Consider the following 11,632-nt stretch of genomic DNA (forward strand, 5'->3'; position numbering starts at 1 on the left):
AAATGAAGCTATCAGACTTTCATTTTAGTAATAAAATAAAATTATTCTTCGGCATTATGGTCATACGAATAGTGGAGTTACCCGAATTTTAGGTAAAGTGTGTGTGAGTTCCACAATGTTAGGCTTTGATTCCCACTTCAGCCCGGTGAATTTTGCTTCAAAATAAAATTGTCTACTGATCTGCTAGGTGTTGTGTGTTGTATGATGTCAAGAATTAAACTGTAAATCTGATCAACCTCAGAGTAATATTAGAATTATTTAGAACTAGTAAAGTCTTTGAATTCTGGTACTGCATCAACTAGTAAGGACAACATCGACTATTAGTTCAAAAATCCATCCCATCAAGTTTCCTCGATTCTTTGCTTCTCATTTTTTTTTTAAAAAGTTACAGTTTAAAAAACAATTCTAACCATATTTTCTGCTGTTTTTACCCACATTTAACTCAATTTTTGAAATGCTGCGTAATGGATATTTGAACTTTTTGGTCACACCGTGTCAGTACTTTACAACTTTTGGATGATTTTAGCAATGCCAACAAGTTATTTGCTTTATTTAATTAATTTAAACATGTAATTTATAACAATTCTAGTACTTTAAATAAATTCCAGATCATATTGACCTATTTTCACGGGAGATTTCAATAGCATTATGTTAAAAAGAGGATTTTTGGAGCATTCCAGATTTTTCCAGATTTTATATTTTACCTGGTCCAGATTTTTCTGAAAATGACCTGGCAACGCTGGCCTCCACATTCAAACCGCTCATCCATCATCGTGTGTTCAGCTGAGTGCCGAGTTTCATACAAGCACACACCAACGAAGACCGCCCGCACACGCGGATCGAAGATCATCAAAGCTGCGCGTCGCTCCGCTGCTGCTGTGTAAACGCTCGGTGATAGTAGTATAGGATTATCAGATAAGTTTTTGTTCTTGTTTCTTTCTTTCTCCCATCTATTGAATTTTAAGTTTGTGTTTCTGTGTTAGTATTTTTTTTTCTTCGTGCATTGTGTCCGAGTAATTTTGATTATCGTTGCAGTGGTAGAGAGTTTTTCGCTCTCACTAGTACGGCAAAATGGACATTTTGTCGGAAGACGAAATGGACGTTTTGTCGGAAGATGACACCACTTTGCCACGCGATAGCAAGAAGGGTCGAAAACGTCTATCATCCCAGAAATCAGATGATGCCATCCCTGCTTCGTCATCTCAGTCTGGTAATGGACAGGGACAGATAAGCCCCCGATCGCGAGCCTACCCAGAAGACTCGACTGGCCCATGGGTTGTTTACTTTCAGCCCAAAAAGAAACCTTTGAATGTAATGCAAATTACTAATGATCTGACGAATCGGTTTTCGGCCGTGACCGAAATCTCGAAGGTGAGGTACAATTAACTTCGCGTTGTCGTCTCTAACCTGAAACAAGCTAACGAGATTGCTGCCTCCCAGCTCTTTACACTCGAGTATAGAGTGTACATCCCAGCTCGTAATGTGGAGATCGAAGGTGTGGTCACCGAAGCGAGTATGACCCCCGAGATCTTGGCGAAGCAAGCGGTTGGCCGTTTCAAGAACCCCTTGCTTCCCACGGTTGAGATACTGGAAGTCCAGAAGCTGAACTCAGTATCTTTCAGCGAGGGTAAAAAGAGCTTTACCCCCACAGACTCGTTTCGGGTGACCTTTTCTGGTTCAGCCCTTCCTCACTACATCGAGTTGGGAAAACTTCGGCTACCTGTGCGTTTGTTTGTTCCTCGGGTCATGAACTGCCAAAACTGCAAACAGTTGGGACATACGGCCTCTCACTGTGGCAGCAAGGCACGCTGTTCCAAATGCGGGGAGAAGCACGAGGATGGCGCCTGCACAGTCACTGCACCAAAATGCGTGTACTGTAAGGGAACTCCTCATGGTCTCTCATCGTGCCCGGCGTACAAACAACGCGGGGAGAAACTAGAACGCTCTCTTAAGGAGCGTTCCAGGCAGTCTTGGCTGAGGAGGGAGTTTCTTTCAGTTTTCCGGAAGGTTCTGCACGGAAACGAAAACGCATCCGTTCGCGGAAAGTTGCAGATAAGGAACCCTAAATCAGCTTGCCCAAATCAAGGAGTGATGGAAAAAAAGGAAGTTTCAACTCCTCCTGGTTTCCGCAGAACTAACTATAACCAGAACTTTCCATCTCTCCCGGGGACATCAAAAACCCCTGATGGCCCATTTTTAGGAACAGATGCCCCTTCTTCATCCGGGTTGTTCTCATTTGATAAAATTGTGGACGATATTCTCAAGTACCTCAATATTTCTGATCCTCTCAAAAGCATTGTTCTGGCAATGCTTCCTTCTGTGAAGACCCTCTTGAAGCAATTGACATTGAAGTGGCCCCTCATTGCAGCAATCATTTCCTTCGATGGATAATTTTCCAAACGAGGTCGGGGATTTGATCACTATTCTACAGTGGAATTGTCGAAGTCTTATTCCTAAATTAGACTCTTTTAAGTTTTTAGTTCACAATAATGATTGTGATGCATTTGCTGTTTGTGAAACTTGCTCTCTTCAGATATCGATCTTCCTTTTTATGATTTTAACATTATTCGACTGGATCGTGAGGATTCGCGTGGAGGAGGAGTACTTTTGGGGATTAAAAAGTGCCATTCCTTCTATAGAGTGAATCTTCCACAATTTCCAGGTATTGAAGTTGTCGCATGTCAGGCTATTATTAAAGGTAAGAGCCTTTGTATTGCTTCTGTTTATATTCCTCCTAGAGCCGTTGTTAATCGAAAACAACTTTCAGATATATGTTCAGTACTTCCTGCTCCACGGTTGATTATGGGAGATTTTAATTCCCACGGTACAGGCTGGGGGGAACTGTATGATGACAACCGTTCTACTATGATATATGACCTCTGCGACAGCTTTAATATGACAATTCTTAACAATGGAGAAGTAACACGTTTGGCTGGCCCATCCTCGAATGGAAGTAGATTAGACCTCACACTTTGCTCTGACTCATTATCGTTGGATTGCACGTGGAATGTGATCCAAGATCCCCACGGTAGTGATCACTTGCCGATCAAAGTTTCAGTTGCCAGTGGGTTCAATTCGTCGGAACCCGTTAACGTCGCGTACGATCTTACCCGTAATATCGATTGGACAAAGTTCAAAAATGTGATAGAAGATGCCCTTACGTCGGTAGAAGGGCTTCCACCGTTGGAGGAATATAACTTCCTCTCCAATCTGATCTTGGACAGCGCGCTTCAAGCTCAAACTCGGCCGGTTCCAGGAACGTCTTTCCGTAGGAAACCTCCTTCCCCTTGGTGGGACCAGCAATGCGCTGAGGTTTATCGTAAAAAGTCCGACGCGTTTAAGCTTTTCCGGAAACGTGGAACACCCGTACATTTCGAAGCGTACTCGGCTCTTGAACGCGAACTCAAGAGCCTCATCAAAGCCAAGAAACGCGGATACTGGCGGCAATTCGTGGACGGATTATCGCGCGAAACGTCGATGAATACGCTTTGGAACGCGGCGCGAAGAATGCGTAACCGGTCTTCAAACAACGAGAGCGAGGAGTACTTAGATCGTTGGATTCTCAAGTTCGCGCGAAAAGTATGTCCTGATTCCGTGCCAGCACAGATGATTCCTCGCGAAACGACGAATTCGGTAGACAAGATTCAATGCTGGAGCTCTCACTCGCGCTCCTTTCGTGTGGCAATTTGGCTCCGGGGGCTGATGGAATCAAGTTCAACTTGTTGCAGAACCTCCCAGACGTCGCTAAGAGGCGCATGTTGAACTTGTTTGGTCAGTTCTTGGAGCTTAATATTGTTCCGGATGATTGGAGACGGGTGAGAGTTATAGCCATTAAAAAGCCTGGAAAACCCGCGTCAGATCACAACTCGTATCGTCCCATTGCGATGTTATCGTGTATTCGAAAATTGTTGGAGAAAATGATCCTTTTTCGCTTGGACAAATGGTTTGAGACGAACCACCTACTCTCAGATACTCAATTTGGTTTCCGTAGGGGCAAGGGAACGAACGACTGTCTCGCGTTGCTTTCCACTGAAATTCAGTTGGCTTTTGCTAATAAAGAGCAAATGGCTTCTGTCTTCTTGGATATTAAGGGGGCTTTTGATTCAGTATCGGTTGAAGTCCTTTCAGACAAACTCCACGCTTGTGGCCTTTCTCCATTAATTAATAACTTTTTGTACAATTTGCTGTCAGAGAAACATATGAGCTTTTCTCATGGAAACTCTACAGCTTCACGATTTAGCTACATGGGCCTCCCCCAGGGCTCATGTTTAAGCCCCCTTCTGTATAATTTCTACGTCAGAGAAATTGACAATTGTCTAAGGGACAACTGCACGTTGAGACAAGTTGATGTAGTGTCTATGACAGGACCCAGAGAGGCCGGCCTGCAAGGACCGTTACAGGATACCTTAGACAATTTGTCTACTTGGGCTATCCAGCTAGGTATCGAATTCTCCACGGAGAAAACTGAGTTGGTCGTTTTTTCTAGGAAGCATAGCCCAGCACAACCGAAGCTTCAACTTTTGGGTAAGCCGATCACTCATTCCATGTCTTTTAAATATTTTGGGGTCTGGTTCGATTCAAAATGCACCTGGAGATCCCACATTGAGTATCTGAAGCGGAAATGCCAACAAAGGATCAATTTTCTCCGAACAATTACCGGAACGTGGTGGGGAGCCCATCCGCAAGATCTTCTAACGTTGTACCGGACAACGATTTTATCGGTTTTAGAATACGGTAGTTTTTGTTTCCAGTCGGCGGCTAAAACTCACATCATCAAACTGGAACGGATCCAGTATCGCTGTCTTCGTATCGCGTTAGGATGCATGCACTCGACTCATACGATGAGTCTCGAAGTGTTAGCGGGCATGTTGCCACTCTCTGATCGGTTTTCGGAATTATCCCTCAGGCTCCTCACCCGTTGTGAAATTATGAACCCACTGGTGATTGCAAACTTTGAGAAGCTTCTTGAGCTAAACCCTCAAACTCGTTTTATGTCATTGTACTACGTGTACATAACACAGGATGTCAGCCCTTCGCAGCATAATCCCTATCGTGTAGTCTTCTCCGACTTCGACAATTCTGTTCATTTTGATTTATCCATGACGCAAGAGATTCGCGGAATCCCAGAGCATCATCGTTCCATGAATGCTCCGTCAATTTTCGCTGCAAAGTTTGGCCAAGTTGATTCCGCAAGATCGTTCTTCACAGATGGATCATTAATAGAGACGTCCGCAGGTTTTGGTATTTATAACGAATTTCATAGCGCCTCTCGAATGCTTCATGCTCCTTGTTCTGTATATGTTGCTGAACTGGCGGCAATACATTATACGCTAGAAACAATCGCTTCACTTGCACCAGATCATTATTTTAATTTTACGGATAGTCTCAGTTCTGTTGAGGCTATTCGCTCCATGAGGCCGGTAAAGCACTCATGAAAATACGAGAGCTTTTAAGTGCTTTATCTTTAAGATCTTTTGTCATCACCTTTGCATGGGTCCCATCTCATTGCTCGATTCCGGGCAATGAGAAGGCGGACTCGCTTGCAAAGGTGGGCGCTATGGAAGGCGATATTTACGATCGACAAATCGCCTACGACGAATTTTTCTTCATTTATCGTCAACAGTCACTCGCCAGCTGGCAAAATAAATGGAGTGAAGGGAGTTTGGGACGATGGTTATATTCAATCATCGCTAAGGTGTCGAAGTGTCCTTGGTTCAAGGGGTTGGATGTGGGTCGAGACTTCATTCGTATGATGTCTCGCCTCATGTCCAATCACTACTCGTTAAACGCTCATTTGTTCCGTGTTGAGCTGGGGGACAGTAATCTCTGTGAATGTGGACAAGGTTACCAGGACGCAGATCACATTATTTGGTCATGTGCTGAGCACCGTGGAGTCAGATCCGAGTTGTACGATTCCCTTCGGGCTCGAGGTAGACAACCTAATGTTCCAGTTCGGGATATTTTGGCTAGACGTGATCTGGAGTTTATGCAACTCATATATGTTTTCTTGAAGAATATTAACCATAGATTGTAAGTTTGACTAACCTTGTGTTTAGTTTGTGTTTTGTATGTGTGTGTATTTTTTTTTTTGTAGATTTGTTTCTGTAATAATTGTATAATTACAGAGTTGATATAACGTCGATAGGATTAAGTATATGTTTTAGAAATAGTGACATTTTTTAATCATAAATCATATTCCAAATCTCCTTTTCCCTCTCCCGATCCAAACAATTGTCATCCACTAACCTCGAAAAGACCGCGAGTAATCGGTTCCAATCCTTTGATTTTAGATTTAAGACATTTATAATGTATAAAGAAAATGATAACTTGGCTCTGTAAAGTTTATTCAATTGAGCCTGTACAAATAAAGTAATTAAAAAAAAAAAAAAAAAAAGGTGGACCATTATCGCAAATTATTTGTTCTGGATATCCAAATCGTTCAAAAATTATCCATCATCTTTGAATTGTCAATTTTGCAGTGGTCCACGTCATGATTTCAACTTCAGGGTATCTTGAGTAGTAATCTACGAGAACCAGTAGATGAATTCTGTTGGAAGCTTCAGTAAAATCCAGTGCTAATTTACGCCACGATCCATCAGGAATGGGTGTCCTATACATAGGTTCGATGTCTGGTTCCGAAACTAGTAGACAACCATCGCAAGAATTAACATAATCTCTTACCATAGCATCAATGCGGATCCACCAAAATTTTCCCCTGACTCGTTTCTTCATAGCATCAATTCCGACTACTCGTAACCCCAGTTGAAAAGGCCAATGCTCTTGGCCAACATTTTGTGATTTCACATAAACTTGGCCATACCATGGTGAGCCCCCATGAGCCCATGCGTACTGGAGGCAATGTCTAGAGTCGCAGACACCTCCGTAGTAGTGCATGATGATAGTAGAATATCGGCTGATCGGTAGCTATTAGAAGCACTAAAAACATGAAGGCTGCGGGTATGGATGGTGTAGCCAACCTCGAGTTGAAAAACTTGAGTATTGACTTCTTTAACCATCTTACCGTTATCTTCACCAAATGTTTGGAGCTTCGCTATTCCCCTGCATGCTGGAAGTTAGCCAAAGTGATTCCAATACGCAAGCCTGGCAAAGATCCTACCAGTGTAAAAACAATCGCCCCATCAGCCTTCTGCTCTCCATCTCGAAGCTATTCGAAAAGTTGATACTCAGCCGTCTGCTGGTGTTTTCAAATGATAATAACATCTCAGGCATAACATTTGATAACGGCATAAAAGCATTTGTAAACAAACTTTCTAAGGCCCTTTACACGCGAACCAAAGCACGCCCACGCAAACCAATACCACTTTCGGAAAGGTGATAGTTGTCCCTATCCGATGATGTTATTGGTTTGCATGGGCGTACTTTGGTTCGCATGTAAAGGGCCTTAGAAAGTTTGTTTACAAATGATTTTGTGCCGTTTTCAAATGTTATGCCTGATCTTTCTCAAAGAGCAATTCGGGTTTTGGAAAGGCCACTCTACCATCCATCAACTCGCAAGGGTTACTAACATCATTGTTGGGGTATGGGTGACTCACCGGCAAATTTTGCGGGACGGGCTTTGGGTTTACATGTACCGGGACGGGTTTCTCGTCTTCTCTATTTCTTACAGGTCGGCAAATCTTGCACACAGCTCGCTTGAAGATTCCCGTGGGGGTGCGAACGGTTACGGCTCGGGTGACGCCATCGGGTCCAGGATGCAGTTCGGTTATGCGGGCCAAAGGCCAGCGGGCTGGCGGCAAGGATTCGTCCTTCACGATGACGATGTATCCTACATTGATTTGGTAGCGCTTCGGGTTGGCATTATACTGCAGGTTTAGCTCTTTCAGGTACTCATTTCGCCAGCGATGCCAGAAAGTTTGAGCGTACTTCTGGAGCATTTGGTACTGATTGAGACGGTTGAACGGTACATCACGGTCGTCGGCTTCGGGAATGTGACGAATCATGTTCTTCACTAGGAAGTGCGCCGGGGTGAGCGCAGCAAAATCGTTTGGATCGCTCGAAAGTGGCAGCAGAGGACGGGAATTCATGCAACCTTCGATTTTAATCAGCATCGTGGAGAACTCTTCGACAGAAAGTAGTGAAGAACCGAGTTGACGCACCAGGTGGGTTTTGGCTACCTTCACCGCGGCTTCTCAAAGGCCACCAGAGTTGGGAGCTCGAGGAGGGATCAGATGCCATTGGATGCTGTCTTCGGGGAGGTGCTTGGAGATCTTGTCGTTGTCAGGTCCGGGTTGTAGCATGGCATAGAGCTCTTGCAAAGCATTCTTCGCACCGATGAAGTTCGTGCTGTTGTTGGAGTACAGATGCTGTGGCTTATTTCTCCTCCACACGAAACGATCTATGGCCATCAGGAAAGCGGCCGTGCTAAGGTCGCTCACCAGTTCCAGGTGAACCCTTTCGTGCTCAAACATACGAAGACACAGATGTAGGATTTGCGGGAGGTGGCTCTACGGTAGATCGGCTTGAGGAAGATGGGACCACAATAATCAACGCTTGTGCAAACGAAAGCTTCGTTGGCGGTCACTCTTGCGACGGGCAACTGGCCAATCGGTTGCTGGATGGGTTACGGGTTCGATTTGCTGCACTCGTAGCATTTGCGATTGGCACTAAGTACTGATTTTCGGCCATTCAGTGGCCAGAACTCGTCACGGACGACAGCGAGAGTCAGCGTAATTCCGCCGTGCACGAGTTTACAATGCTGATGCTTCAGAAGAAGTTGCGAAAAGGGATTAAATCCGGGAATAACGATCTAATGTTTTACGTCATATGGTGCATCGGATAAGCGCAACCGGCCACCAACGCGGATCAAACCATCGGAATCGAGGCAGGGGTTCAGCAGACGAAGAGAGGACTTTCCTGGTACCATTCGCTCCTTCTTCAGCTGCTTCAAATCTTCGGGGAACGTTTCTGCTTGAACTAGCTTCACGAGAGCTAATTTGGAGTGCTGTAATTCAGTGGCGGACAGGACGCTGCTGGACTTCCGGTGCTCCTTATTACGGTGAGTGTTGTTGTAGAACCGAAAACAGTATGCAACTGCACCAAGCAGAAGCGGGTACGATGAAAATCTCTTGAACAATGAATTTGGCTTAAGCGTCTGGGTTGTAAGTATCACGTTCGGGTTTGCTTCCATCTCCTCGGAGGGTAACTGGTCTTCCTGCGTAAGTTGAACCGGCTACCGTGATATATCCTCTTGCAGCCAGGTTGGACCATACTTCCACAAGTTGTTTGCGTCCAATTCTTCAGCTGATCTCGGGAAACGAGATCTGCGGGGTTATCCTTTCCAGCTACGTGTAACCATTCCGAGCCGTGAGTAGTGGATTGAATTTCGGAAATACGGTTTGCAACGAAGGTTTTCCAGGATCGTGGGGGAAATTTCATCCATTGAAATACCACTGTAGAGTCGGACCAAAAAACTACAACAGAGAAGTTTATGTCCACCTTCCGCCTTCGAAATTCTGTCATAGAGTCGGGAAGCGATGAGTGCCGCACACAGCCGCAGTCTCGGAATGCTGAGCGGTTTCAGTGGTGCGACCTTGGACTTGGCTGAGGTAGCTGCTCGGCGAATTGAACCCACTGCTGACGGATTTCTGGAGGAACTTCGACATCCCACTCCAGTGCCAGCAGCCACAGATGCTGCATGAGGATTTTCGCTTGAACAACGACGGGAGAAATGATTCCGAGAGGGTCGAAGAGTTGGGCGATGGTCGAAAGAATGGTGCGCTTCGTAGGCGTTTGGTTGTTGACGATGATTGACGTATCGAACTTGAAAACGTCTGCCTCAGGTTCCCAACTGATGCCGAGGGTTTTGATGGTCTCTTCGGGGCCGAACTTGATGGAAGATTGAGTGCCGAGAAGCTCTGGAGGAAGACCATCCAAGACCTGCAGCGAATTCGAGCACCACTTCCGCAAAAGAAAACCACCCTTCTGCAGAAGCTGCATCAACTCCGTGCGCAACTGGATTGCGCAATCGATTGTGTTGTCACCGGTAATGAAGTCGTCCACGTACACATTCTTCCTCAGTGCCTTACTTGCTTTCGGATATTCACTTCGATGATCTTCAGCTAACTGCAACAGGGTTCTCGTGGCTAGAAACGAAGACGGCGAGAGTCCATACGTAACGGTGCACAGCTCATAAGCTTGAACGGTTCCGCTGCTACTGGGTGGCCACAGAATCTTCTGCAATGGCCGATCTGTACGGTGCATCAACATCTTCTCCGCATCCGCCACTATTGCGTTCTTGACCATCCGAAAACGAAGATGAATGTCCAGAATGTCGTCCTGAACAACTGACCTAACTAGCAACGCATCGTTGAGAGAATGTCCGGTGCTAGTTTTCGCTGAGCCATCGAACACAACTCGAACCTTGGTCGTCGTGCTCGATTGTTTCACCACGGGATGGTGCGGAAGGTAGCAATTGGTTGATCCATTATTATCGTCATGGCGAGCGAGACCAATATGGCCGAGACTGATATATTCTTCCTAGAACGCGTAATACTGAGCCTTCATTTCATCATCCTTTTGCAGCCACCAGCCCAACCACTGTAGACGCCGCATTGCCATGGCTCATCTGGTCACATTGGGGATGTTTGGGCATTCGAACGATATAGCGTCCGGTAGGATCTCGGGAAACTGTCTGCGGATAGAAATCCTCGCAATTCTGCTCGTCTACGGAGTAATTTGAGCCGCTTACTTCCTCGATCTGCCAAAATCGCTACAGCAGTTCATCAACCGGTACAACTGTCGCCACATGACAAGTTGCTATTGGCTGCTGGAAATTACCGCTGGACTCATCGATCTTTCCAGAGGCAATCCACCCAAACACGGTTTCGACGAATAGGAGACTTGGGAGGTGGAACCGTCCATTCTGCAAAAAGGAAAAGAAGTGAGCAGCTCCAATGATCATGTCCACCCTACGAGGTGTGCCAAAGTCGGGATCCGCCAGTGCAAGACCGTTGGGAAGCTTCAGTTCAGATGCGTTGAACGGTACGGATGGAGTGTCGCTGGTCACTTTCCGCAATACAAGGAAATCAATCACCTCACGAAAGTCGGACACACGTGATCGAACCTCGGCAGATACTTCATGCTTGGCGTTCATAACGGTCCCATCTACGCCAGCGATCGGTACATTAACAGACCTACGGTTCAGGTGAAGTTGCTGACAAAGACGCTCGCTAATCGCATTCGGTTGGGATCCAGTATCCAACAAGACACGGACGATGTGCTCTTGACCGTACGCATCTACTACCAGCAAGTAGATCTCCAGATACTGCATTTTCATCGGTAGTTGGCAAGTTGAGCTCGTATGGCCCCGGATGGATCATCGAATGATGTCGCTTCGAGCAATGCTTGCATGAATACTTCGAGCGACAGTTGCGGGCAAAGTGATCACTACGGAAGCAGTTGCTGCAAAGTTTCTTATCCGTAACCACCTTCATACGACCTTTCGAGTCGAGACCGTTGAGAACGAAGCAATCGAAAATGGAATGCTTTTGCCTCTTACAAGCAGGGCACATCGGGAACTATTTTGTTGCAATTTCAGTTGCTGCATTTGCGCTGAATCGGGGCTGGTTTGATTTCTTTGGAGCTGAGGGATGATTAACGGACTTGGGATTAA

This window comes from Ochlerotatus camptorhynchus, unplaced genomic scaffold (assembly GCF_037179485.1).
Source record: "Ochlerotatus camptorhynchus isolate MF236.1 unplaced genomic scaffold, CSIRO-AGI_Acam_v1.1 ptg000290l, whole genome shotgun sequence".
Taxonomy (NCBI): domain Eukaryota; kingdom Metazoa; phylum Arthropoda; class Insecta; order Diptera; family Culicidae; genus Ochlerotatus; species Ochlerotatus camptorhynchus.